The sequence below is a fragment of the Nannospalax galili genome, unplaced genomic scaffold, assembly GCF_000622305.1.
Source record: "Nannospalax galili isolate Female #2095 unplaced genomic scaffold, S.galili_v1.0 scaffold399, whole genome shotgun sequence".
Taxonomy (NCBI): domain Eukaryota; kingdom Metazoa; phylum Chordata; class Mammalia; order Rodentia; family Spalacidae; genus Nannospalax; species Nannospalax galili.
The window spans coordinates 4,875,778-4,902,988 of NW_008345053.1; the positions used below are offsets into that span (position 1 = coordinate 4,875,778).

Consider the following 27,211-nt stretch of genomic DNA (forward strand, 5'->3'; position numbering starts at 1 on the left):
GACTCCCAAATTGCATAATTCTTATCTGTAGGGGGAAAAGAAAGTCCTTAACTGGTGAATAGGAGATGTGAAGGAGAAGTAAAGGCAAGAGTAATTAGCATTACAAGTTCTAGACAGGAAACCAGAAAAAAGTCAGAACAGGGCAATTGTCAAATATTCATGTGAGAGTCTGTTGGAATTTCTTGACAAGGTCCTCGAAAAGCATCCCTCTATTGGGTTCCTCCTCATTATTCTTTTGTCTGCCAAGGCTGGACTTGTGATAGCTATTGGAGTGGTTAGAATCAGTGTCAGTTCCCTCTCAAAGGCTTCTAGATAGGGGGAGAAAACAAATTTATTTATTTGATTAAAGATTTACTGGGGAACCAATGAATTTACTGAGCTTACTTACTGAGATAACAGGGGTTGCTGAGGTGTGTGTATGACCCAAGGGTATGCACACTGGAAAGCCTTTACCCAGCATGGGTCATGCCTTCTCTTCGTAGCCTTCCCCAGATTGTATACTTTAGCCCTCCCCAAATCCAGGAGACCATGTGTGATTAAGGCCAATTTACATACAGTTGGCTGGGAAGAGTGCCTGGATACTCCAGTGAGGGTCCAGTGACCCTGCCTGGCCCTCCTTTAACCAATGAACACAACCATCAACAAGCCCAATTGTGACGATATTTAGCAATCAGGTTCAGCTGAAGTTGTGATGATGGTAGTTATTTTACACAGAAGGGACTGCTGTACAGCATCATCTTATTAAAAGGTCATGGAATTTCAAAGGATTTGGTGCTGGATCCACATAGGAGGAAGAACATATGTCGTTTTTTTTTTTTTCTGAGTCTGTGTTACTTCACTTAGTATAACAGTTTCTAGATCCATCCATTTACCTGCAAATTTCAGCATTTCATCTTTCTTTACTGCTGAATAGAACTCCATTGTGTAAATATACCATATTTTTGTTAACCACTCGTCAGCTGGGGGACACTTAGGTTGCTTCCATCTCTTAGTTATTGTGAAAAGAGCAGCAACAAACATGGCTGTATGAGTGTCTTTACAATAGGATGAGCCCTTTTGGTATATGTCAATGAGTGGTATAACTGGGTCATATGATAGGTTCATTTTTTTTTTTAAGAGTTCTCCACACTGTTTTCCACAGGGGTTGCATGAGCCTGCAATCCCACCAGTAGTAAATGATTGTTCCCCTTTCTGCACATCCTTTCCAGCATTTGGTATCATTTTTTCTCTTGATCCTAGACAGTCTGATTGGGGTAATGTGATACCTTAGGGTGGTTTTAATATGCATTTCCCTAATTAAAAACAATGTTGAACACTTTTTGAGATGTTTCTTAGCAATCTTTATTTCTTCCTTTGAGAATTCTCTGTTCAGATCTTTAGCTAATCTTTTCATTGGGTCATTTGGTTTCTTCTTTGTTTTCTGAGTTCTTTATATATTCTGGACGTTAAGACTCTGTCAGATGTGTCACCGGTGAAGATACTTTTCCAAGTCTGTGGATTGTCTCTTCACTTTTTTTATTGTTTCTTTTGCTGTACAGAAGCTTTTTAGTATAATGAGGTCCCACTTGTTGATTGCTGACCTTAATTCCTGAGCAACTTCTGTCCGGTTTAGAAAATCCTTTCCTACACCTATATCTTGTAAGTTACTGCCAATATCTTCTCCTAATAGTTTCAGGATTTCCAGTTTCACATTGTGGTCTCAAGATCCAGTTTTGCCAGCAGCATTTGTTGAAAATGTTGTCTTTCCTCCATTGTGTGTTCTTGACATCTTTGTCAAATATCAGGTGGCTGAAATTGCATGTGCTTGAATTTACATTTACAATGATGTTCCATTGATCTATGTGTCTATTTTTGTGCCAGTACCATGCTGTTTTTTATGACTATAGCTCTGTAGTATACTTTGAGATCTGATATAGTAATCCCCCCAGCATGCTCTTTGTGCTCAGGGTTGGTTGGCTATTAGTGGTCTTTTGTGCTTCCATAAAATTGAAGGATTTTTTTTCTAATTCTTTAAAGTATGTCATGGGGATTTTGATTGGGATTGCATAGAATCTATATACTGGTTTTGTTAGGATGGCCATTTTCACAATATTAATTCTTCCAATCCATGAGCATGGGAGGACCTTCCATCTCTTGGTGTCTCCCTCAATTTCTTTCTTTAATGATTTAATTTTTCATTGTAGAGTTCTTTGGTGTCTTTGGTCAGATTTTTTCTAAGATATTTTATTTTTTTGCAGCAACTATGAATGGGAGCATTTTCCTCTACTCTTTCTCCAATTGCTTATTATTGGTATATAGAAAGGCTGCTGATTTTTGTAGACTGATTTTATAATCTGACATTATACTGAAAGAGTTGATCAGTTCTAGGAGTTTTCTGATGAAACTTTTGGGATCTCTTAGGTATAGTATCATATCATCTGCAAAAAGTGATATTCGACCGTTCAAATTACTACTCCTTTAACTTCCTCTCTTTTCTTATTGCTCTTGCAAAAATTTCAAGCACTATATTAAAAAGGAGTGGAGATAGTGGACAGCCTCATCTGGTTCCTGCTTTTAGTGGGAATGCTTCCAGTTTTTCTCCATTTAAAATGATGTTGGCTGTGTGTTTGTTGTATGTGGCTTTAATTATGTTGAGGTATGTTCCCTCCAGTCCAATTCCCTTTAGGGCTTTAAACATAAATGCATGCTGAATTTTGTCAAAAACATTTTCTGCATCTATTGAGATGACGATGTGGTTTTTGTGTTTTATTCCATTTATATGAATGGAATCATAGATTCCATTTATATGAATGATGTTTATTGACTTGTGTGTATTGAAACATCCCTGCATCTCTGGGATAAAACTTACTTGGTCATGGTAAATGATCTTTTTGATGTACTTCTGTGTGGTTTGCAAGTATTTTGTTGATAATTTTTGCATCTATGTTCATTAAGGATATGGGTCTATAGTTTTCTTTTTTGGTTGTGTCTTTACCCAGTTTTGGTATTAGAGTGATGCTAGCTTCAGAGAAGGAATTTCGGAGTTCTACTTCGGCTTTTATCCTTTTAAGTAATTTAAGTAGTATTGGTTGGAGGTCTTTTAAATGTCTGGTAGAATACTGCTGTAAATCCATCTGGGCCTGGGCTTTTTTTCATTGGGAGGCTTTGTATTACTGTTTTGATTTCCTTATATGTTATGTGTCTGTTTAAATGTTGATCTCTTCTTGGTTTAACTTTGGTGGTTTGCATGATTTTAGATATCCATCTGTTTCTTCTAGATTTTCAGATTTAGTAGCATGTAGGTTTTTAAAATATTCCCTTATAATGGTGTGGATCTTTTGGGTGTCTGTTGTGATGTTTCCCCTTTCATTTCTGATGTATCTCTTTCTTATCACCAGCCCAGTTACCAGAACAAATGGAAGGCAGAGAAATTAACTAAATGGAAATACAGAGCAAATTAGATGTGTTTAAAAACATCAAAAAAAAAAAAAAAAAGTCTCTGAAGCAGCCATACTTGGTGGCTTGGCGTGAGGGATCCAGAGCAATAGCTGCAGGATTCATACAACTACTGATTTGAATTGTGAGGGCTTGTGGCTTTAATCACTAACTTTTGACCTACAAAGAGCATCCTCTGCAGCCCTGAGTCTATTTAGATGCACCTAAAGGTATAGACGTTGCTATAGGCAAGCATGATCCTCTCCCCTCCGCTTCCTCCACTACCTCTCCTCTTCCAACCTCTTCTTCCCTCACCTCCCTTCTTTCTGCTTCTCTCCCCTGCCCCTTCATCAGTCTACCATCTTCTCTAATGCCTATCACTTCCCTATACTTCTATCTGCCTATTTATCTGTAGCTAAATATATGCACACATAAGCTTATGTAGGACCATCTCTATCATTTAAAACATAAACAGAAGAAGAAATACATCTAGATGCATATGCATACAAAGCATCTCATAATGTGAGAGAGAGTTTTATGCTACCCTTTAGGGAGCATGCTAAAATAGTCCCAAGTACATACTTTTTCCCAGGCCTAGTATTTGATGATGTAATGACTGCATGATGTTGAATGTCTCCATGAACACTGCTTCAGCGGTTTTCGTTTTCTAGAATGGGGATATTTGCTTGTTTCTTGCAGAATGGGGGTGGGAGGTAAATACTTTCACAGAGGCAAAGCTCTTTGTCGATCTCAGTGCCAATTGTATATGCATTGTATATACACATGCAAATCAAGAAAGCAAAGAAAAGAAGAGAGTGGGAACAGAAAGTCACTGGCCAGATGGAGGAGCCTATGCTGGCTGGAATTCAAAGGAGGGATGAGAATTTAATTTGGATAACTGGTCAGAAAGTGATGGGAATTTTAACAAAGGTGATACTAGAATTTACGTGGAAATATCAGTCATGACATGCCGGTGACATAGAATGGGACCTCTCTCTGGCAAGACATAGGATAAAAACTAGAACAAGTCATTTCCTGTACTCAGGAGGAAAATTTGTATAGCTTCAGTTAAAGTTCTTCCTGAATATCATTTCAAAGTTCTGTGATCTTCAGTTGGAAACTGATAGTAACATAAAGAAACACTGTCCCTCAGTCCCTGAGGTATTTTGTGTCGGGATTATAATTTTCTCTAAACACAAAAGCTTTCTCTAGTGGAGTGATTTTGAGGGTGGACACTGCCTCCTAGTTGGAGGCTATTTTAAAGGCCTTAAATTTGTGTGTTCCTATAGACTCTTGCTATATTAGGATTAGCTGATAGATAAGAAGTAGACTAATAAAGCCATAATTTCATCAATTTAGTCCACCTCTGTCTCTTCTAATAGTGGGAAGATGAGCTTACGAAGATCAGGACTCCAGCAGATTCTACCCACTGTCATTATCACCTGAAGTGAAGATCAAAGAAAACACACTGTGTGGCTATAACCAACCAGTAATAACTGCAATTGACACTGGAATTCTGTTCCTTTGGCTGCAGGAGCCGTGTAGAGGTAAAGATAATAGAGATGTCTTATGCTGGCTTTTCTTTACTCCCACCCAGTTCTGTAACTTTCTTGTATCTGCCATTTGGTCTCCCTGTTGCTTCTCACTCTAGTGAGTTTACTGTTAAGCAAACTGACTGGTGCCCTCCCATCTCCGACTCAGGTAGCAAAGGTTAAACAGCAGTCCTCTTTCCAAGATAAAATGCTCTAAGACGCATCCAGCTACGGAAACAATTGGCTGTGTATACAAAATGAGTATTTCTTCGTCTTTTTGAGACGGGGCCTCCCTGTAGCCCCAGCTGGCCTGGACCGTGCTATGTAGACCAGCCTGGCCTCATTATCACAGAGAGATATCTACCTGCCTCTACTTCCTGAGTGCTGGGATTAAAGGCATGAGCCACCATGCCCAGCTTATAAAGGAAATTCTTAAAAAAAAAAAAACACTCTGTTATTTGATCTCCTCACTTATTGTAAAATAAATAAGTACATTGCTTTGATTAAACCTCCCGACTGTCACAAAATGACCTGAACTACCTGTTTGTTAGTTTCTTCAGAACATTATGAAGCTTTTGATCTTATCTGGTAATCCTTTGACAATGCTGAGTGATAGAATGCTGGTTACTGTTAGTTACTTATTATATCGGCTATCACTGAAAGCAGAATTCTCATAAGAATTCACTTAAGTAATGAAATTACTAATATTTACTCCTAATTTTTAGTATATGACATAAGGCCATCTTCAAACAAGTATATAGTGTGCCCGAGCACACTGCTAAAGCTCAATACCCTCACCCTTCCGCCCCTCCCCAGCCCATTTGCCCCATTTATTCCCATTTCAATTCTACTTTCCTGTCGTCAGGGAACATGTGTTTGTATGTATCCTGAACTTCTAGGAACCACAAATGAAAGAAAACAGATATTTGTTTTTCTGAGGCGGTCTTAATATTTTGTTCTATCACATTAATTCAGCAAATATTTCCTAGTACCCAAGAAAACTTTGATAAACCATTGTCTACTAACTTGTGGGAGACTCTCAACTTCCAAGGGAAACACTGGGCATGTCTAATCACTGTCCACCATTGCTTTAGAGAAGAGTTGTTTAAGTCTTTTTTCATTTTGTATGTCTTACTTTCTACTTACACATGCACAGAGGCACACACATTTGGGGAAAAAAAAACACCACTGCATTCATTGTTACATAGTCTCTAAATGAAATTCACACAAAAGAAGGAAATGAGGGGCTGGAGAGTTGGCTCAGCAGTTAAGAGCACTGACTGCTCCTGCAGAGGACCCGGGTTCGATTTCCACCCATGTGGCAACTATGAACCATCCTTAACTCCAGTTCCAGCGGAATCTGACGGCCTCTTCTGACCGCTGTGGCATTGCAGGACACGGATGCACTCACATATATGCAGGCAATACACTCATACACATAAAATAAAAATAATAAATAAAAAAGAAGAAAACTAGATTTTATATGTGATGCCAACTATTAGAATTTCTATACTGAAAATTATGTCCAAGAAAGGGAATATTTTTGTCATTGTGACATCAGATCCTAATGAACATTTTTAAAGCAGAGAGGCTAGCTCTTCACATCCTAGTAGAAAGGGAATAGAGGACTACGTAGGGGCTATCATTGAGTTGTAACAATCCAAAGCCTGCTTCCAGTGTCCTGTCCACCTCTTAAAGGTGCCACCTCTTAAAGACTCCTGAGCCTCCCAAAATAGTATCACCATGTGGGTTACAAGCACCCACAACACAAAGGGGATGGTTGAACGCAAACAACAGCAATTTTCCTTTGTAATACAAATTGAAAATTTATTCATTCAGGTATCTAGCCACAAGAGAAATGAAATGTTAGTCCAGAATTAGTGTGTTAACATTGGTTTGAATCTGCTTTTTTGGATGTTTACAACTAATAATGATGATAATAATAATATAGAGGAAGTTTTATCATAATTCAGAGAATAGGAAAGTTCAAATGAAAATAATCCTCTCTAGAATAATGGGCTGCAAGTGGAGACTGGAGGATCTGTCAGTGCCGACTCAGCTAGTGAACGCTAAAATGATGCCAAGTCTGCTTTCTCAAATGTTGCATGCTCTTGCTCTGTTACAGAGTTCCATCAGGTTTGCTCATTCTATTTTAGGATAGTTGCTAATATTTAAGATATTATAGAAACAACGTATTAGACTAGCATGATTTGAAGAGAAAATTGAAATAAATATGCTTTGAGAAATATTAAAAATAGAAGGTGCTATTTGGGGCCTTGTTTATGTGAGCGTTTGGGGCCGTGATCTCACACACACCCTCGCTTAGGCCTCTGGTGCACCCATCTTATACTCCCCTTCCTCAGGTTAACTTGTGGGATGAGATGAGAGACTGCTGGAAAAGAATATTCTCCATTTTCATTTTGTTCCTCCTTAAAATCCTACCCTTAGCCAGTGATGAAACTGAAATGAGCTTAAGTCAAACAGCTGAATAATTTCAAATTGTTTTAAATATTTAGGTCAAATAATTATCTTTTAAACGGAATGAAACTACAAAAGGCAGAGGTGAGAAGGCTGGGCCTCAGAACCTCATCTTTGATTTCATGACAGAATTCTGGAAAGAATTCCTCTGTTTTCCCACTTTGTGCTGCAGAGTTAAAATCCAGTACTTCTATGATGTGAAGGGGCCAAGGGACCATAAAGTCGGAAACTTGATTAGGCACGATTCTGTACTTAGTGACATGAATTTCTATGGACATGAGAAATGATGGAATTTTGTCAGAATGATATTTAGATACAAAGATAAAAGTAGTTCTTATGCAAATAATGGGACTTTCCAAAATAGAAGATGGCTTATTCTCCGAGATTTAGAAGGCATTTACTCTTTATTTCCTGCCAAAACAAAAAGAACATTCTCTATATTAGGCATCTCTTATTTTAATCTATTTTATTACCAAAATCTAACGTAACAAAATATGCTGCTTTATAAATAGTGAAATTGTATTTTGATTGTCATTCTATTTACTTTGCTTTATTTTAAATATCCTCAGCAATTTTACAGGGGAGCAAATTCATTTAAGTCAATTTAGCATGAACTGCTGCATAGATACAGTTATGGGTTATCCCAGTCACAGCTAGATGAATTTGAGTCATGTTTTTGAAAGTAATCAGTGGGACAAGAAGAAACAGTCCATGGATGCCATCCTCGTCACTTTAAAGGAGTTACATTAAATTTCCTTCACCTTTTCCACAAAGTGACTCCGTCTTGTCAATTTAAACGCAAATCCATTGCAAAAAGTCCATCCTGAAAACTACGACATCATTAAAAATAGGTAAATCAGACATAATTGCTTTGAATCACATAATTACTATGGACTTCATATGGAATTTCAAGCTGGGAGAGGTATGAAAGTCAGTACAGCTGTGCTCCCTCCTCTCTGCAGACGCAGGGCAGAGCCCCTGGGGAGTCTTCTGTTGCTCAGTAGTGACAGTACACGGACGGGTTTACCAGCCTTCTGGAGCATGACTTATGTTTATTGCATATTTTTGAGACTCTAGTACTGTTCTTGCTTTTTGGTCACAAAAAAGAACTTAGCACTAGAAAGCAGGAACTCAGCATTCACAAAGGAGAATTTCCACAAAACTCTGGTACAAATTTGATCAACTGCATAGCATGAGTCTGTTGGACTAAGGCCATTGCACACAATACTTCTTACAAAGTCATACTTGAACATTGTAAAATTAAGTATGTTTAGACAGGATTTCTTGAACATGGAATAAGTCTACAGAAATGTGATGCAGGTTCACAGTACTTTAAAAGTGAGTTTAGTTCCAGATCCTACTTTTGTTTCCTTTTTCCAGGTCAATATGGCAGTTCTACTACAAGCACATGTAAAAAGGAGACTACATTATTTTTGTCCACATTATTTTCAAACTGTGCAAAGTGAGAAATTAATGACTAAACAACATTTAGCACACGAGGCATTATTTTAAACAATAAATAAAAGCAATCACTCATTTATCAGTAAATTTTCAACATGGTGTTAACTACAAACTTTTATTTACCAAGAGCTGCAAAATGCCTCAATTACCAAAGTGTGCTTGGGACAAATGTAACGTAATATTAGTGTTCTCATTTGGGTAAGAAAAATGGTTTGGGGATAGAGATATTTAGACCTGTTTTAAAAATGTAATTGATATTTTAAATTATTTGGAAACATACATTCAAAGAAATGAAATTTATTTCAGATTTAGATCAATGAGGAGATGGCGACACACATGACTTGTGCCAAAGGAACTAAAGATGAAATCAAACATTTCAAATGTTTTAAATCCAGAAATCCTGAAAAGAGAAAATTAAAGTGTTGTTTAAATCTTAGCTACAGTGACCAAGAGATGGCTCAGTGGTTAAGAGCACCAGCTGCTCTTGCAAAGGGCCTGGATTCGGTTCCCAGTTCCCACATGGCAGCTAATTACTGTTTTCAACTCCAGTTCTGGGGAATTTGATGCCCTTTACTGGCCTTTGCAGGCATCGCACATGAGTGCATTTATATAAATGCAGGCAAAATGCTCATACTCATAAAATAAAAATAAATAATCGAAAAATGTAAACCTTGGCTATGGTGCAAGTTGATAGCCTTTTTAAATTCTATGCATATATATATATATAAATATAAATATATATATGAATTTTTATTTGGGTAATTCTTTGAAAACCTGTTACTTTTCAAGCACAATGATGCATCACTCAAAAAACCTGGAAGCAATAAATTGGCTAAGTAATTTCACAGGTAGAATATGAGACTTGTAACAAACATGAACTTTATTCTGTAGTGTAGGTTATTTTCTTCATTCCGTTGAACCTATTTGAAATTCTACTAAAGACTAGACCATCAGTCACTGCCCTTTGCTGGGCATAGTCTGCTCAGTTACTTTGCTTTTCTAATTATAGTTTTCTTCTTGCCAATATTGTTGATGACAATTTGTAGTTATTTTCTATATTTTGCTTCAAAGAAGTTAATGAAGATCTAAATTATTTTTTTGTCAAATTGTATGAAGTCCTATGACATAAAGAGATTACACACAGAGATGTTGGTTCCACTACTAAAAATTTAAGATAAGGTATTTTATTTTCATGGCATTCATAACAGTCAATATTTTGATTTTCTTATTTTTCATGTGATCACATTGTAAAGGGAAAAAAAGAACGAGTTTGGGGTGATAACTCTTAATTTACTTGCTGTGCATGCATGAGAAATGAGGTTCCATCCCCAGAACTTACATCAAAAACCAATACAAAGCTAAACTGAACTAAACTCAGGTGTGGTGCTACATGCTCATAATCCAAGTGCCGAGGAGGCTGAGACAGACAGATCCCTGGGGCTTGCTGGCCAGCCAGCCTAGCTGAATCAGCAAGCTTTAGGTCTCAGCCAGAGATCTTTTGTCTCAGAAAATAGAGTTGATGATCTCTTGAGAGAGGAACACCATAAGATGACCTGTGACCTCCACATAAATATACATGTGCACACACTTGTATACACACATGAGCACACACATGTATACACACACACACACACACACACATGGCTGAACTTTCTGTAAATACTGGCCACATGTTAAAACTCTTCTGGTCTGTAGGGAAGTGGTAAGACTATAGAAACAAACCCCTTTAATCTTTTATTCTTAAAGTTTTTAAGTTTAAGAGAAATTTTATTTATTCAAGAATTTCTGCTCAGTGGTAAACAAAGACGAAGTCACGAAATTTTCAGTTAAATGGTTGGAACTGAAAACTGTTATACTAAGAGAAGTAACACAGACTCAGAAAAACAAGCATTGTATGTTCTCCCTCATTTGAGGACAAAATCCTTATATGTAAATATATATCCTGATTTGACTGCAAAAGCCAGAAAAATGGAAAGGAACCAGGGAGGTAAAGGGAAAGAAGAGACCTGGGAGAGAAGAACAGTAGGCGACAGGTGTTACTAAGGAGGAATTGGGTAAAATGGGGGTATTTAAATGGGCAGGGACTAGGGAGTGTTATGTAAGAAGCTATGGGGGCAAAAGGGAAGAAGGAGCTCGAGAGAGAGGGACCATAAGAGACAGGTATTATTGAGAGTGAGATGGGGAAAATAAGGATTACTTTAACTGGGGAGAGATGAGGGAGAGTTAGACAGGGAGAAAGAAAGGAGGGCTAAATGATGTTTAGCTGGTGTGAAATAAAAAGAGGGAAATGTATTAGTTCAAAAGCCTACTGAAAATTGCACATAAAATATCTCTACGTGTGTCCATGTATGTAGCTGAAGGTTATATAACAAGAAACAGTGGCAGACAGGAGAAACCTCCCTTCAAGTTGGACAAGGTAGTCCAAGAGACTCTCCAAATTATATACGCTATTGCCACAGTGCTTGATTGCTTCCCAGAACTTAAAGATAAAACCCTATTGCTAAAGAGAGAATATACTTTGGACACAGGACTTGGAGCAGTGGAGCTGGAAGTGATCTGGAAGCCACGTCCCTAAAGGTTAACTCTCATAGTTTTAAAGGCTACTCTGCAAGTTGCTGAAGGAGAACATCAATCAATGGTCCAAACTCAGCTTTAAATCCTAATAATCACAACAGTGACCAGGACACCAAGCTACATTGGGGCAGTAATGACACTTTTATCTTAGGGCTAATCAACAGCTACCTAATTGGGCTTAAAGCCCACTCAATAGAAGGGAACGCATGTGTGGGACTATAAACAACCAAATACACATGGCTGCAGAGGTCATAGATCTTAAAGGACATTCTAAGTCTGTCACATCCCTAGAAAAATGTAATTTCTTACTATATGCTAAATATGGATCCTTATATTTACAGACAAGTATGCCAGTCACCAGTCATCAAAGAAGCTTCTTTTGCAACAGATAGAGATTATTACAGAGCTCCACAACTAGTCACACCAGAGATTAAGTGTCTATGAATTGCACAACCCTAAGTGATACGTCTACAATGAAACCTTTACACCTAAGGCTCCTAGAACCTAGTGAAACAAGGGGTAGAGGGAACAGTAATGCATCTCTCAACGCTCATCAATGAAGCTCCCTCATGCAACAGAGGGCCATGAACACAAAAGATTACAAATGACCAAAGCATAGAGAAGAAATCTGCAGAGTGTGGGTTCTTGGACAGGGCTCCTATATTAAACTCCACCAACCCAGGGCTCAGGGACCATTGTGGAGGAGGGGGCAGAAAGATTGTTATAACCAGGGGAAATGGTGTATGACTATATGGAAACAGAGTCTTACAGGGCTCCTGGGAGCTTGATCATATGAAACTACAACAATGGTGTCAGCAAGTTCAAGACCCATGTAAACTTAAGCAGACAGAAACCCAGCGTAGAACTAGGGAAATGAGCAGCAGGTCCCAGTCTTAGGTGAATAAGTATTGGCAACTGATTGCTGCTGGGTGATGGTGAGCTAACCTTCTTTAGAGGAGTGACTCTAGATAGGCTAACTAGACCCCAGTGGATGAACTTGCACTGAATCACATCTGGGTGCACTGACTTGACTGGATAATAATGAATGCATGAAATCCAGTGGGGGTGGAGGGCTATGGGAGTGTGTGGTTCAGGGAGGGGGTATAAAGATGAATAAGATGTTTTACATGAAATACACAAAAATTCAATAAGGAATTTTTTAAAAAGAATTTCATAAAATGAATTTTATTTATATTCCGACCACCTTCCCCATCTCCACCCTCACCCTACCACCCCATACCGCACCCATCACAGGCTAGTTTGGTGCTTGTGGGCAGCTAGGCTCTCTATGAGTGGTGGTCAGCTCTACCCTAACTACTGGTAAGCATAGCTTCACCATCTTGGCTCCCCAGTTATAATCTCTCTTATTTGCCAAATTCTGAGTGCAGAACTTTGAGATCAGCAAAGAAGCATCAAAATTCTTAATGAGCTGATGATGCTCGGGGTCCTTGTGTCAGGAGTTGTCACCCGAAGACAGTACCAGTTTGGTTTACTGAATATTTTCTTCCTTAATTGCTGTGTCCTGGGTTCAGAATTTTGAGATCAATATAAAAGATCCTATAGTCGGGTACATATTCATGTTGTGTAATTAGGTGCCTCACATGGTCCATCAGACACATTCATTCTCTTGGAAGGTGGTGTTATCATTTTTCCTTCATCCCTAATCTTTTATTCTTTGTCAAATTTCTTCCTGAAAAAATTTAGAATCATACTACTGAAATCCTGAGCAGGGATATTTTATGACTGTCCAGGCCTCATTACCATATCAATCTAGCTATGTGTTCAGTTTATTTTTGAATATTTTCATTGATCGGATAATTTATTCAGTGGTTCAACTAACCTTTAGAGGAATTATTCTTATTATTCACAAAATATTATTCAACTCATTCATTTTAAAATAGCTGCTTTAAGTTCTGTGTTAAGTATCTATATAAGGTAAAAAATAAAAGTTGAGTTCTATATGGACACTCTATTACCTTTTAGTATAAGATTTATATAAGAAACAATTGCTCTGTGACATATGTATTCTAATTCCATCCCTAAAACTCTTTGATAGTTCCTTCATTGTAGACCTAATGATATTACAGTGCTCAGTATTGATTTGTAAACTGAGCAACATAATCAGCATTAATGACTTTCTTATTTACATTCCCTATCAAAACATTGCTCCTTCAGTAATAGAAAGTACCTTTAATGAAGGTACTTTCACCTGTTTCTTCTACTGCATTCTTTTAGTGAAGTATTCAACCCTGCAGGCACTAAGGGGAAGGTGTCTGAATGAAATACAAAGAATTTACAAAAGGGTTATTACTTGCTGAGGGACGTTTGGAATATTTCCTCACTAGAAATATTAATAAATAATTTTCACAAATTATAAAATCCACAAATGAACTTTGTTAAATCATGGCCCTCAAATGGGTGTGTCTGTGTCCTGTCACTCAGCTGCTGCAAACGTGACTTCGTTAAGAAGAAAGGTTTGAAGACATCAAGCACTTCGCTCTGACCTTATCCTTGAGTACCTGGGTGACAGTGACAAGTGTATTTACAGAAATCATAGCAAGGACATAAACAGGGAAAAGGACAAGAAGAGTAACCATGGATGCCGACTACAATGAAAGGCTAGAGCCAATGAGCAGCCGGGGCCTCCAGAGGCTCTGAAAAGAAGGAAACAGCCCCAAGAGTCTCTGGAAGCGGCAGGAAGTCTCCAAAGAGCTGAGAAGTAAAGCCATCCTTCCAGGCAGGGCTAGTCTGGAAATAGCTTTGTTTTGCTAATAAGAATGGAAACTAATAGTCCATCTTAAGGCCCCCTCCTTCTTCCTCCTCCTCTTCTTCTATTTTTCTGTCCTTTAACATCTTTCCTTGTTAGCCTTAAAATAGATAGCAGTAATTTAAAGTGATAATCTCAGGCATTGCAAATTCCCTGAGTTTCAGACTCTAACCTCACGGATATGAACAGAATCCAGTATTTTTAGTTTTTCCTGTCTATGTAAAAAGATACTCCAAGTGATAGTGGCTATTCATGCCGTCTTTCCTTCAGTTCTGATTATAGAAAACAATCAGGCATCTAGATACAAGTGTATCTTTCAGCCCTCATCAAAGGAGATTCTTTTTGTAACAGATGGAGGGCATTACAGGGTTATATGCAACCTCTACACATGGGATGAATGCATCTCTCAACTCTCATCAGAGAAATTTTGTTATTCAGCAGATGGTGATTAACACAGAAATTCACAGTTGGCCAGTGTGCAGAGAACAAGAGGCCGCAGAGTGCTTATTCCTGACTAGGATGCCTGCTTCAAACCTCTGCCTCCCAAGGCTTAGGGATCACCGCAGAAGAGGCAGTAGAAAGATTGTAAGAACCAGGACCACAAGGAAACAGAGTCTTCCAGAGAGCTGCTAAGAGCTCATTTGAGTCTGCAGCAATGGTGACAGCATGCACAAGTCCTACGCAAGCTCAAACCAGATGAAAATCCCAGCATATGGATTTTCGTGGAAAAGTGGGTAAGAAATCCTCATGCAACCTAAGGAACTTTTGTCAATTGATGGCTACAGGGAGAGAGAAAAATAGTGTCTTACAGGGATGGGACTCTTGGTGGGTCCAGTGAATGGACCCACCCTGAAGGACATTTGGGGACACAAATCAGGCTGTATAGGCCATACATATATGTATGTGTGCATATATGAGTACATTAAATTTCACAAGGAGCAGGGGAACGTGCAGATAAGGGACAGAATCTAATTACCATCAAATTAGATTATACGGAAATTGCAAAACCACTTAAAAAGCTGAAAAAATTTAAAAAATCTTTCAAACAATGAAAAGAAAGAAAATAGTACATTTTTGAGAAAATGGAAATACTATTTGGGTAAAAAAGACATATGCAGGTATTCTAGGCTCAAGACACTAAGACATGAATGAAGAAAGTTGGTGGTAATAAACCTCTGGAGGTGTGTGGAAGAATTGTGTCTCAGGAGCAGGGCATCTGAGCCAGACACCTGCAGACTGGAACCCAGTTCCGGCAATTCCAGCCTTCGTACACTGCTGTGCTTCTCCACATCAGAAGACTCCCAAGAAAGATCAGGAAATACTGTTACCGAATTAGTCGTATCCTTCTACATGACCTCCGCTTCATATAGCTCAGTGTCGTCCCCTGGTCCTCTGTTACCATCTCTAGTTCATCAGCCACCTAAGACCTCATCTTTTGATCCCTAAGTTATTATCCCAAGTATTAGTCCTGTACTAAATTTCCTCATTTCCTTTCCTTTCTGTGTCTCTTGTCCTGCATGTGGACTTGAACTGACTCATGAATTAATTATTGCCTCAATATTCTGACTCTATATCCTCAACTCTAATCTAATTCTTTTTAATTATTAATTAACACTTGTCTGTGATTAGCCTCTATTTTCTCATTTTTAATTTTATTTATTATTTTTATATTGTGTGTATGAATGTATTGCCTGTATGTTTGTAAGTGCACCTGTGTCCTGCAATGCCCATGGAAGTCAGAAGAGGGCTTCAGATCCCTCTGGAACTGGAGTGATGGGTAGTTGTTACCTGCCATGTGGGTACTGGGAGTTGAACCCTGGTCCTATGTAAGTGCAGCCAGTGCTCTTAACCAGTGAGCCATCTCTCCAGTCCCCATTTTTTAAAATTTTGTACATAGTGCACTCTAAGATTTCAAATGCTCTTAGAACATTTGCGTGCCTTAAAATATTTCATGATTTAAATATTGATGATTACTTCCTTTGTAAGGCATTCTCCTTTGAGTCCAGAATTTACAGTATATTACAATGATGAGTTTTGCAGCATCACTCATTAATGCTACATCATCTAGTTGCACTGCATTATTATGTTTATCCTTCTGTATTTTCATATTTATCCTTTTTGAACATGCTGTTTTTTGAAATGCTATTTGTTTTTTCTATATACCCCCTGCATTTTTCAAAAGTCTGTGAAATCTTTGAGTGGCTGAGCTTTGAACCAGTCTTTCTTAGTTCTATACCACAGTACATCTTCTTTCCTGGATCTAGGTCCTGAGGAGAATGGCCTGCAATAATGCAAATGAATCTACTTGCCTCCCCTATAATTCAGGGTAGGACTGCTTTAAATGTATAATTTGCACTTTCTATACAAAAAAAAAAAAACACCTTCAAATTTCAAAAAATTTACTGAAATTGAAATCAAGGCATTCTAAGATTAAATAAAATATTCAGGGACAAATAGAATAAAATCTTTTCAATTTTCAACTATTTCCTGCAAAGTTGTAGCAAATATTATTCAAATCAAATTGTTTTGTTTGGCTCACTGTATAGCATGAAGCACAAAAATAATAAAAGAATGATTAGAATGGGGTGGTGTAATGGAGGAAATGAGAATAATAGTTCAAGGGACAGTTAATTATGGTGGGAATGAGAGCAGGAGGAGGAGGGAGAGGCAACTAATACTAGAAGAAGAAATAAAGATGTCTGCAGGCCTTTAGAAAACGCCATATGAAAACCTACCACCATAGAAGCTTCTTAAAATAGATACATTATCAAATATTTAAAGGAATTACCTTATAACAGGGGGACACTGCCCCTACTAGACACCACAAGCTAGCAAAGTAATAGCCCAATGCCAGTGATGAATTCCTTCTTTTGAAGCTGTTAATTAGGAGTCCTATGAACCCTCAAGCAATACTGGCCATTAACCCTGCTCTTTGTTACCCACAAGAACTGGATGGTAAGGCCCTATTGCTGAAGATACTACATACATGAGACACCAAAAAACAAGCAGAAATCAAGTCAGTACTGACTTCAAAGCTTCATCTCTCCCGGCTAGCTTTCATAGTACTGAAAGGTTCTATGCATGATACCAGAAACAATCATCAACTTTACCCAGCTGTGAATCCTGAATGCTTCAACAACAGCTGACCTGGTGATATATAAGCTCTGGTGCCATAGTCGCATAATATTATGGAAGTTTAAGGTCTACTTCACAAGTCTAAGCCTGAATCTGATATTGATATCAAGCCTAGTAATATGGGGCTAGATAGGCCACAGGCTATCAAGGGAACCGATTCTACTGAATAGTATACAGTATTAAAGTGATTCCTGATGGCTTATTGTTATGCCCCTAGATTAATGCATCTCTCAAGTCTCACCAGAGAAGCTTCCTTATACAGCAGATGGTGATTGACAGAACCACAATTTGCCAATGTACAGAGAAAAAGAGGCAGACTGTTTATTCCTAAATAGGACACCGATATCAAACTTCTGCCTCTCAAGGCCCAGGATCATTGTGGAAGATGGGACAGAAAGGTCACAAGAGCCAGAGATGGTGAATCACCACAAAGAAAAAGAGTCTTTCAGACAGCTGGTCAGTTACTCATATGAACTCATAGCAATGGTCATAGCATGCACAAATCCCATGTAAGCTCGAACCAGACAGAACCCCAGCATAGACATGAGGAAGTACACAGGAAACCCCAGCCATATCAGAGGAACCATTGAAAACTGATGGCTGTGGGAAAGGGAGAGTGAGTCTCTTTTAAGGATGTGATTCTTGGTAGGTTAACCAGGCTCCACTGGATGGATCAACAACAAAGTACATTTGGGGACACAAATTTGACTCTAAAGGGATATATATATAATGAAATTGCACAGGATGTAGGTTCAGATAAGGGAGAGGATCTAAATATAATAAAATATATTATATGAAATTTGCAAAGCTTCAATAATAAAGAAAAAAAGAATGATTAATCTGGAATGACACAAACACGGCTAATTAGATAGCTGTGTGGAATTCTACTGAAGTTTTTTGAGCTGAGTGGGAGAAAGATTAAGTAGAGCAACAGAGACCACTTGCTATTTGTTCAGATAGCTAGAGGGCAACAGAGACAACAACATTCCAAGTCACTAAAGCAAATAAACTAAATATTACAACAGGCGGCATGAGTATCACTTGTTTTTACATACCAGAACTTGGAACAGTACCAAAAAGGGTAGGAGGAAGAGGGTCTTTATTTAATAAGATATATATGAAGAGGAAGTTATGGGCAGGGTAACACTCCCTTCTAATGTCACTATAAATGTTGTTTCTGTGTGTCTTGCTTGGTACTTAATCCCTTCTCCCAGTATAAATTAAAATGCCCCCATGTTTAATGGATACATCTATTATTTTCACTTACATACCCTTTCATCAGAACTCAGATGTAACTTGCCTGTTGCAGAACCTAGTTATAGATTAAGCTACTTTGCATTATTTTTCTGCCCTGATCCATTGAAAATTAAGTTTAGAGGTTAATAGTCAGAGGGCATTTTTCTACTTATTCCTGTTCCAAGGCTAGCTCACAGTAAATCTTTATTGGTTCACAAGCCTTTTTTCTGACCTCAGAGGTAAAAATGCCTGTGGCATTAAGCTTATCTTTAACTATCACTAATCCAAATCCAAAGCCACCAAATTTTATAGATAAAGTTAAATTGGATGGAAAAAGTAGCTGACCTTTGATAAAGTCATTTGAAAGAATTTCAGTTAGATGTGATAAAAATAAGGAAATAAAAAGTAAGGCTTTTCTAGTGGTGGAATTGATTAAGTGGACAGCAGAGAGATATCTAAAAATTAGCCACTCTTCATTATCAAGAGAAAAATAATCACATGTTCAGTCCGATGTGCTCTCTATGTTTCCTGCTTTGAACAAGAAGCTATATCTTACTAGAAAAAAATAGAGGGAGAAGCAGCTACAGCTGGTACAGAGTTCATGCCATTCACTGGAGAGATTTAAAGTCTTCCTCATAAAAGGCCAAATATTAACTACATGATAAAAACTGAAAATTAAGTTTTTGTTTTCATAGAACTTCTTTGGCTGCTGTATTTACTACATTCTGCCTCAGTAATTATTCTGGATTTACCATATAAAAGACTTTCAATTACAGCTTTAGGATGAAGTGACTGTTTAGCATGCATACAAATGGAAAATTCCAGCCCCTGTATTCTGGTATTCTAACGCCTTTCACTGCTGAAAATGGAATTCTTATTTTTAGATTTTAGGAGACGGAAGCTATAGTGGGGAAAATGCTAGAGCATGTTCACTGTTGTGCTACAATTAAATGAAATCCTACTTATTCCTCTAGTGAAGCAGTTTTCACAAGTCTATATGAACATATCAGACACCAACTCTTATTATTCCTATATATGTGATCTGTTTTGGTGAGATATTTTCAACCTATGGCTACGTACAGTGGGACAGAGGTGTGCTAAGTTGTTTAATCATGGAGTATACATTTAGTAAGTCTTTAGAAGGCGCTTTGAATTGCTGCCTTCCAAATCAGTAGACCAAACAAAAATGTCCTAGACTTATAGGAAATGTACTTTACCTTGAAACCCTACCCTCAAATCTCAGTATCATAGTGACACATAGACAGAGCACAGATATTAGTTGAGGCTCTATTGTACATTTTGAGGTCATGATATTTTTAAAGTATCTTTGAACTTTAAGGCATACCCAAAACATGCTTTTTAGAGGCAGTTTCAGGTTTTGAAATTTTCCATTTATATCAGCTTAATTGTCTAGGCTGTTCTGTCTTGACTGTCTGATAGCTGTCTTGTCATACCTATCTTTCATCCTGGAACCAATGAGTCAGCTTTGCTATGACTTGCTTGTAATGATGAGTGTTATCAAAAGCAAAAGAAAATACAGTGGAAAGAATCTTTGGAGCATCTTATGTGTCATAATTGAACACTCAAAGTCAGTCCTGTGACTGCAGCCAGATGCAAGGAGGAAAGTCACTGGAATATTCCGTAGCAAAGTGCAAGAATTTCTAGAAGGAAGCCAGATTCTTTCTTTTTTTCTTTCATTCTACTATGATCAAATTTCTGCCTGAAATTTATTTACTTGCTGCTTGGAAGTTGTGCTCTGGGCACTGGAAGATGGCTGAGTGGGTAAAGTACTGCCACAACCATTTCCCCAGTTCTATGTTGGATTTTTCCTAGTTTGAGTAACTCTACCCTTAGCTGAGGAACTACTGGCAGCTGGGTGGGAGAGAGTCAGTCTTCCTTAAGGGATGATACTAGATAGGCTGATCTGGCTCCATCGGATGAACTCATACCAAAGGACATCTGTGGACACAGATTAACTAGATATGCCTTAACATATATGACAGATGAATGAAATACCATGGGGGGTGGCCTATGGTGCAGGTGCAGACAGGGGAGAGATCTAAATATGATTAAGATGTTGTGATGGCTAATCCTGGGTGTCACCTTGACTGGATCTGGGATTAACTGAAATGAAAGAAATCTTCTTAATTGGATCATCTGAAGCTGGAAGACACACCCTAAATATGGGTGTTACCTTCTAATGGCAGCCCGTATAAAAGGCCATGGCAGAGGAGAACTCCTGGCTTCTTGCTGCTTGCCTTCTCTCTCGCTGCTGAGTTCATCTTGCTGCTGTAGACTGAAGACTAGCTGATCTTTTGGAATTCATCAGACCTTCAGCACCAGATTGGGACTACTGAGACATCCAGCCTTGTGGACTGAGCCACTATGGATTCTCAGCCTCTCCAGTGTGGTGCAACCATTGTTGGACTACTTGGACTTTATCCTGTGAGCTAAGCTGATAAATCTATGTACATATATATTCATTCTACTGGTTCTGTTTCTTTGGAAAACCCTGACTAATACAGATTGTGGTATCAGGAGTGGTTCTAGAGAAACAGGAATGAAAGGATGATTTTCTTTAATGGGCTTGTTGGTATTTGGAGCAGGCTCTCCAACTCAGATTCTTCAGGTAGCATGGAGAGCACTGAAAATCCATGGTGTAAACTATTTGAAACAATTATGGAGATAGACTCATTTGAATCTCCTAACTCACCTCTTGTAAAGAGCAAGAAATTTAGTGACTCTATAAATAAAACATTTGACAATTTGTGGAAAAATAAGAAAAATAATGATGCTGGCTGGTTACTTCTAGCAACTCTGGATAAAGTAATGAAGATTAATAATGAGCTTAATGATATTGATAAAATTGACGAGCTCCAGATTTGAATCAACAGTTTAAAAGTTTCCAAGTGTGCCCTGGAAGAGAATCTTCTCTCCAGCAGCCAGAGAGCTAAAGCTGCAGAAAATCACACTAGAGCCTTATTATATATTTGGCTGACCTACAACGCAAATTTAATTCCCAGCCTTGAAGGGTGTCAGCAGTAAAGGTGAGGGTATTGGTAGGGAAAGATTGGAATCCTGACACGTGGGATGAAGATATGTGGGAAAACCCTGAGGAGGCTGATGATTTTGAATCCCCAGACTCTGAGGAATTTGATTCACCTGATGAACTAATCTGCCCACCCTCAGCAGACCCACCCTCCCCACCCTTGCCTGAGGAAACTAATTCCATTGAGGAAACTAATCCCATTCAGCAAGACAGCTGATATTCCTCAGGGCCCAGTTGTTGTTGCCTCTAGACCTATAACCACACTCAAAGCTAAGCAGGCCCCTGGAGGAGAGGGAAGTCTAATGAATATGTCTGGGAATGGGTTTTAAGAGTATGGGATAATGGTGGAAGGAACATAAAATTGGATCAGGCTGAGTTTATTGACATGGGCCCCCTGACTGGAGATTCTAGGTTTAATATGGAAGCGCGTGCAGTTCAAAAGGTGTTTAAAGTTTATTTGATTGGTTGGCTGAGGTAGTTATCAAAAGATGGCCTACTGACAGAGAGCTGGAGATACCTGATATCCCTTGGCTTAGTGTTGATGAAGGGATTGTAAGGCTCAGGCAAATTGGTATGCTTGATTGGATTCGCAGTGCAACACCAGATCCTCCACAATGGGAGGGCCCAGAGGACATGCCTTTTACAGATTTTATAAAATGTAAAGTACTGAGAGAGACACCAGAACGTTTGAAGAACTTTGCTTTTGCTTTTTTCCTTATGCCAGATCTTACAGTTGGAGATGCTGCTGCTCAACTGCATAAATTAAATGTAAATATAATAGGTGTAACAGGAACTTGGAGTAGGGGTCAGGTGGCAGTATTGAATTACCAAGGACAAGGTGAGCATACTTATTGTAATGGGCGGCAAAGGCAAAAATATACCTACAATGGCATGACTCAAATGGACCTATGGTACTGGCTAATCAATCATGGTGTTCCCAGGGACAAAATACATAAGAAGCCTACACTCACACGTTTAGACATGCCACATACATACTCAAAAATCAATGTAAGGAATTGCTCTTTCAAGAAAATAAGTATCTTCATACTTTCTGTTTTCCTAATTCTAGATACAGCATGGCCCAAATAGATAATCTTTGAAATCAAATGCAGAAAAAATTTAAATACATATATATAGAGATGGCTTTCTGTATTATTAAAAATTAAAGAACAAAATAAAAATTATATTTATCATAGTTCTAATACCAGAATAGCTATTGAAGGTATTTCATAGCAAGTCTTTGAATATTATTTCTACAAGTATATTCAAGCTTCAGACAAGGGAATGAGGAAATTTCCATTTATAAAAATTTTCAAAACTATATTTTATTATAATGTTAAGTGAAAGCATGCTTTCTTTACAATGATGACCGATTTCCTATCTACTCTTAAAGAATCTAGGTGTTTAGTAAACATTTTAATAAATTCATTTACATACAACAAATTAATTTTTTTAACGTATCATTTAAAATTATTATGTAACCAATTTTTGTTCTTTTATATTTTCACTGATCTTTATTTTTAAATCAAATATCTTGGTTTTTTTTCTTACAATAACATGTCCAGGGAAAGAGTTTTGTACAAAGTCATGAAGAGAATAGTGTAAAATGGTCCAAGGGATAGGAAAACCGTGTGGAAATGCTCTGCAAACCCGCTTACTCTCAGAACTTCTACATGAAATCCAGTTCTCACAGCCCAGCTCACTCTAAATTCACAGAAAGCTTATTATCCCAATTCCTACTCTGACACCTGATCTCACACCTGTATTGTTGCTGTTTTATTCTCCAGAGCTTTTCTTCTAAGAAGATTCTAGAATCTCTGTCCAACTGTGGGAAAAGAAGTGCATTAAAAATTCTGCAGCTTCTCTGCTAGCTACTAAGGAGATGGCTTGTTCCCATCAACTCTCCTTGGGCCTTGACCCAATGTCACCAGAGTTCTCTTGGGGTCTCTTGCCAGATCAGACAAACCATATAACATATTCTTATGTGAATTCATTATGGTTTATGCCCTTGGGTAGAGAGGGGGTAAATGGGGGAACTTACACAGAGACAAGCACTTGGTGCCCAGCTCTGCACCATGGCTCAGAGCCCACCACTCCAGATCACTCCCACAGCCCACCCATAGTCTCTGTTAACTTTTGCCCACACATCTTGGGCCCACAATCTTGCCCCAGGTTGGCAAATGCCCCTCTTGTGTCCACACAGGTGAGAAGCTGGGGCCATCTTTCTCTCCACACCCACTGCCACACGTTCCTGACAGCGCATGGCTTCTGTCCCAAGATGGCACAGGAAACCCCTCCTTCTGTGGCTAGCTCTTAATAGTCAATTCTCCTCAGCAAAACCCACCCCTCAGAAGAACCAGGGAGTTCATTACACACTTCACCTCACCAAGACTTCAGGAGAGCAACTGATTAACTTGAAAAACTACAAGAAATAGACAAATTTATAAATCATGGAAACTACCAAAGTAAAACAAAAAGAGATCAACAGGCTAAACAGATTCATAACAAATAAGGAAATTGAAGCATTAGTACAAAGCTTCCCAACAGAAAAAAGTGGAGGTCCACATGGATTCACAACAGAATTCCAAAGAAATTTACTACCAATGCTACATAATTACTCAAAAAGGTTGCAACAAAGGGAAACTCCCAAACTCCTATCTACCTTTAAAAGTTCCTAGAAGCTCATGTGAACAAATCTAGTTGAAATGTCTGAAGTCTTGTTGGATCCTGGTCTAGAGTTAATCATGTTGCATTTTTTTTATTATTAAAGAAGAGAGGATGTGCATCACTTTACTTCGCAGCCTTACCTGATATATTCTATGACTTTCATCTTCTTGTTGTCCCGGTGATGACACTGAATCCTGGGTTGTTTCTGTTGCTATTATTGGGAGTATTGCCTAATAACCATACTACATGTGTCAAATGCATTCTTTCTAATGGTATTTAATGATCAGTACTCTTTTCTGTCTTTGCTTCCACAGTTCTCCGTCCTTCCATCATCATCTTTATTTCTTCCTTTCTACTGTTCCTTTTCCCCTTTGCATTCCAAGACTTCCTCCCCAAGCCCAAATCAGATATGAGCTTACAACTTTCCATTCATTGAGCTTATTCTGAATGGTCACTTATTGGCCAAAGTCTCTCCACTCAAGAAAAATCACTAGAGTATTTGACAGCATACAGTTTAAAGAACTAATTTTCTGTCTTATCATAAAGAGAAAACCTGACACAGTAGTATGGGCACACCATGGCTCTTTGTGGCTTGCTGATTCCTCTTGAAAAATTCTGTCGTGTTAGAGACCTTCAGTCTTCCTACATTTTCTGAGTTTTTGTCCAATAATCATAATTAAAGCACTTGAGGAAATTCAACTCTGCAAGAATGCTTTGTTAGACAGGCATGAAACAGAACACACTCAAATCTCTGCACACCACCTATGAAGTACCACATCTAACATCATCAAATTTGAACTCTGTGGCAAAAATTAGGAGCAAGGCAAGGGAGCATGTTCTGACTAGTCCTGTCAAACTGGAAGCTGTTGTATATGAAATAACATAAGATAGAAGATTGGAAGTGAGAATGAACTGCCTCTCGTTACAGATAGTGATCATAGATAGAGAATTTCTTTGGGGTTTAAAAGATTCTGAGACAATTAAGCAAGCCTAGCAATGCTCCCTGACACAAAGGCAATACACAAAATTTATTTGCATTTCTACATATTTACAAGGGCAACTGAAGATCAAAGCTTTTTTTTTTTTTTTTGGTTTTTTTGAGACAGGGTCTCCCTGTAGCCCTAGCTGTCCTGGAACTCGCTAAGTAGACCAGACTGGCCTTGAACTCACAGAGATCCCCCTGCCTCTACCTCCCAAGTGCTGGGATTGAAGGAGTGCACCACCACACCTGGCCCAAGATCAAAGGTTTTAAAAATACTAAGTATTCACTCAAAAATAATAAATACTGGAACACATGAAACCCAGCACTTGCCCCCTTAATGTAGACATTAAGGGGGCAGGTAGGTGAGGGGTTCTACAATATTATCAAAATATAAAGTATGAAATTCACAAAAAAATCAATAAAATAAAAATATATATGTGGAAATAAATGCAATCATTTTCCTTAATAAGTGAAATAGGAACAAATGCCAAACAATAACATCAAGAATAAAGAGTGCTGGACGTGAATGAATAACCAAGAATATCAAACACATACAATGACAGTGTCAGTTGACAGTCTAATGTGAACAGGGGGAATTTCACAAATTTCTACCTCTAGAGGAAGTGGGTGAAGAGCCACGGGTGATCAATGGCTGCTTTGGGAGCAAGGGGGAGTTTTCTTCAGGGACAAGTTCCCTGATAGGTCATCCAATCCCAAATACTCAGTCCTAGTCACATTTACATATAAGCACCAATAAATGGTCCCAGCAAATGCTATCTACCTTTCATCTATCTATCTATCTATCTATCTATCTACCTACCTATCTCTATCTATCTATCCATCTCTATCATCTATCTTATCTATCATCTATCATTTATCAATCATCTATTAACTATCATTTGTTATCTATCAATCTTCCATCAACCATTATCTATCAATCTGTTTATCTATTTATCTATCTATATATCATCTATCATCACTCTATCAATCATTTGTTATCTATCACCTGTTATCTATCAATCAATCAATCAGTCTATCATCTATCATCTATCTGCAACAATAACCATAAAAAAAAGAAATCATGCCTCAGCAGTTAAGAATACTGGTTGTTCTTGGAGAAGGCCCAGGTTCGAATCCCAGCACCCACATGGCAGCTAACAATTGTCTGTAACTCCAGTTCCAGGGGATCTGACAGCCTCTTCTGTCCTCCATGGGCATTGCACAACATGGGTGCGCTTACCTACATGTAGGCAATACATGCATACACATAAAATAAAAATAAATAAATAAAATATTTTTTAAAAGTAGCCATAAAATGGAGAGGGAGTAGGCAGGGATGAGAAAATCTGTAGGTGGAGATGGAGGGCAGAAATAATGTAAATGCACTACTCATATATCAAATTCTCAAAATTAAATAATATTCAATAAAAAAATTTAAATCTAAAGAATGAGCAGTTGAAGCATGCAGCAGTATATGGATGGGTATCAGAAATGCTCTAAATGCCTCAATCCAGGAAACAGCACACTCACTAAGTAGTATTCTTGATAGAAAGTAGACAAGAATGAATTTATATCGACTAAAAGCCTGTCAACATCTACATGAGACCCAATGATTGAAATAATTTGCACTGTTCTGTTACATTTCTTGGTCCATTAATATGCCCAACTTTATGTGGAAGCCACTCATAAAACTGTACAAATAAAATGCAGGCTTTTCACAAATGGAAACCACCTCAGAATGACATGGAAGGTCACCATAGACTAGCAAAGTAATAGGCCAATTCCAAGAATGGGTTCCCTCTTTGGAAGCTGTTGACCAGGGGTCCCATAGACCCTGAAACAATACTGGCCAATGCCCTTGATCTTGGTTACTCACCAAAACTTGATCTTAGATACTATTGCTGAAGATACTACAT

At 38.2% G+C, this 27,211-nt stretch overlaps 1 pseudogene; it reads right to left on the minus strand.

The window, feature by feature from the left end:
* Positions 1-27,211, minus strand: part of LOC115071728 — a 145,414-nt pseudogene that overhangs the window by 87,272 nt on the left and 30,931 nt on the right.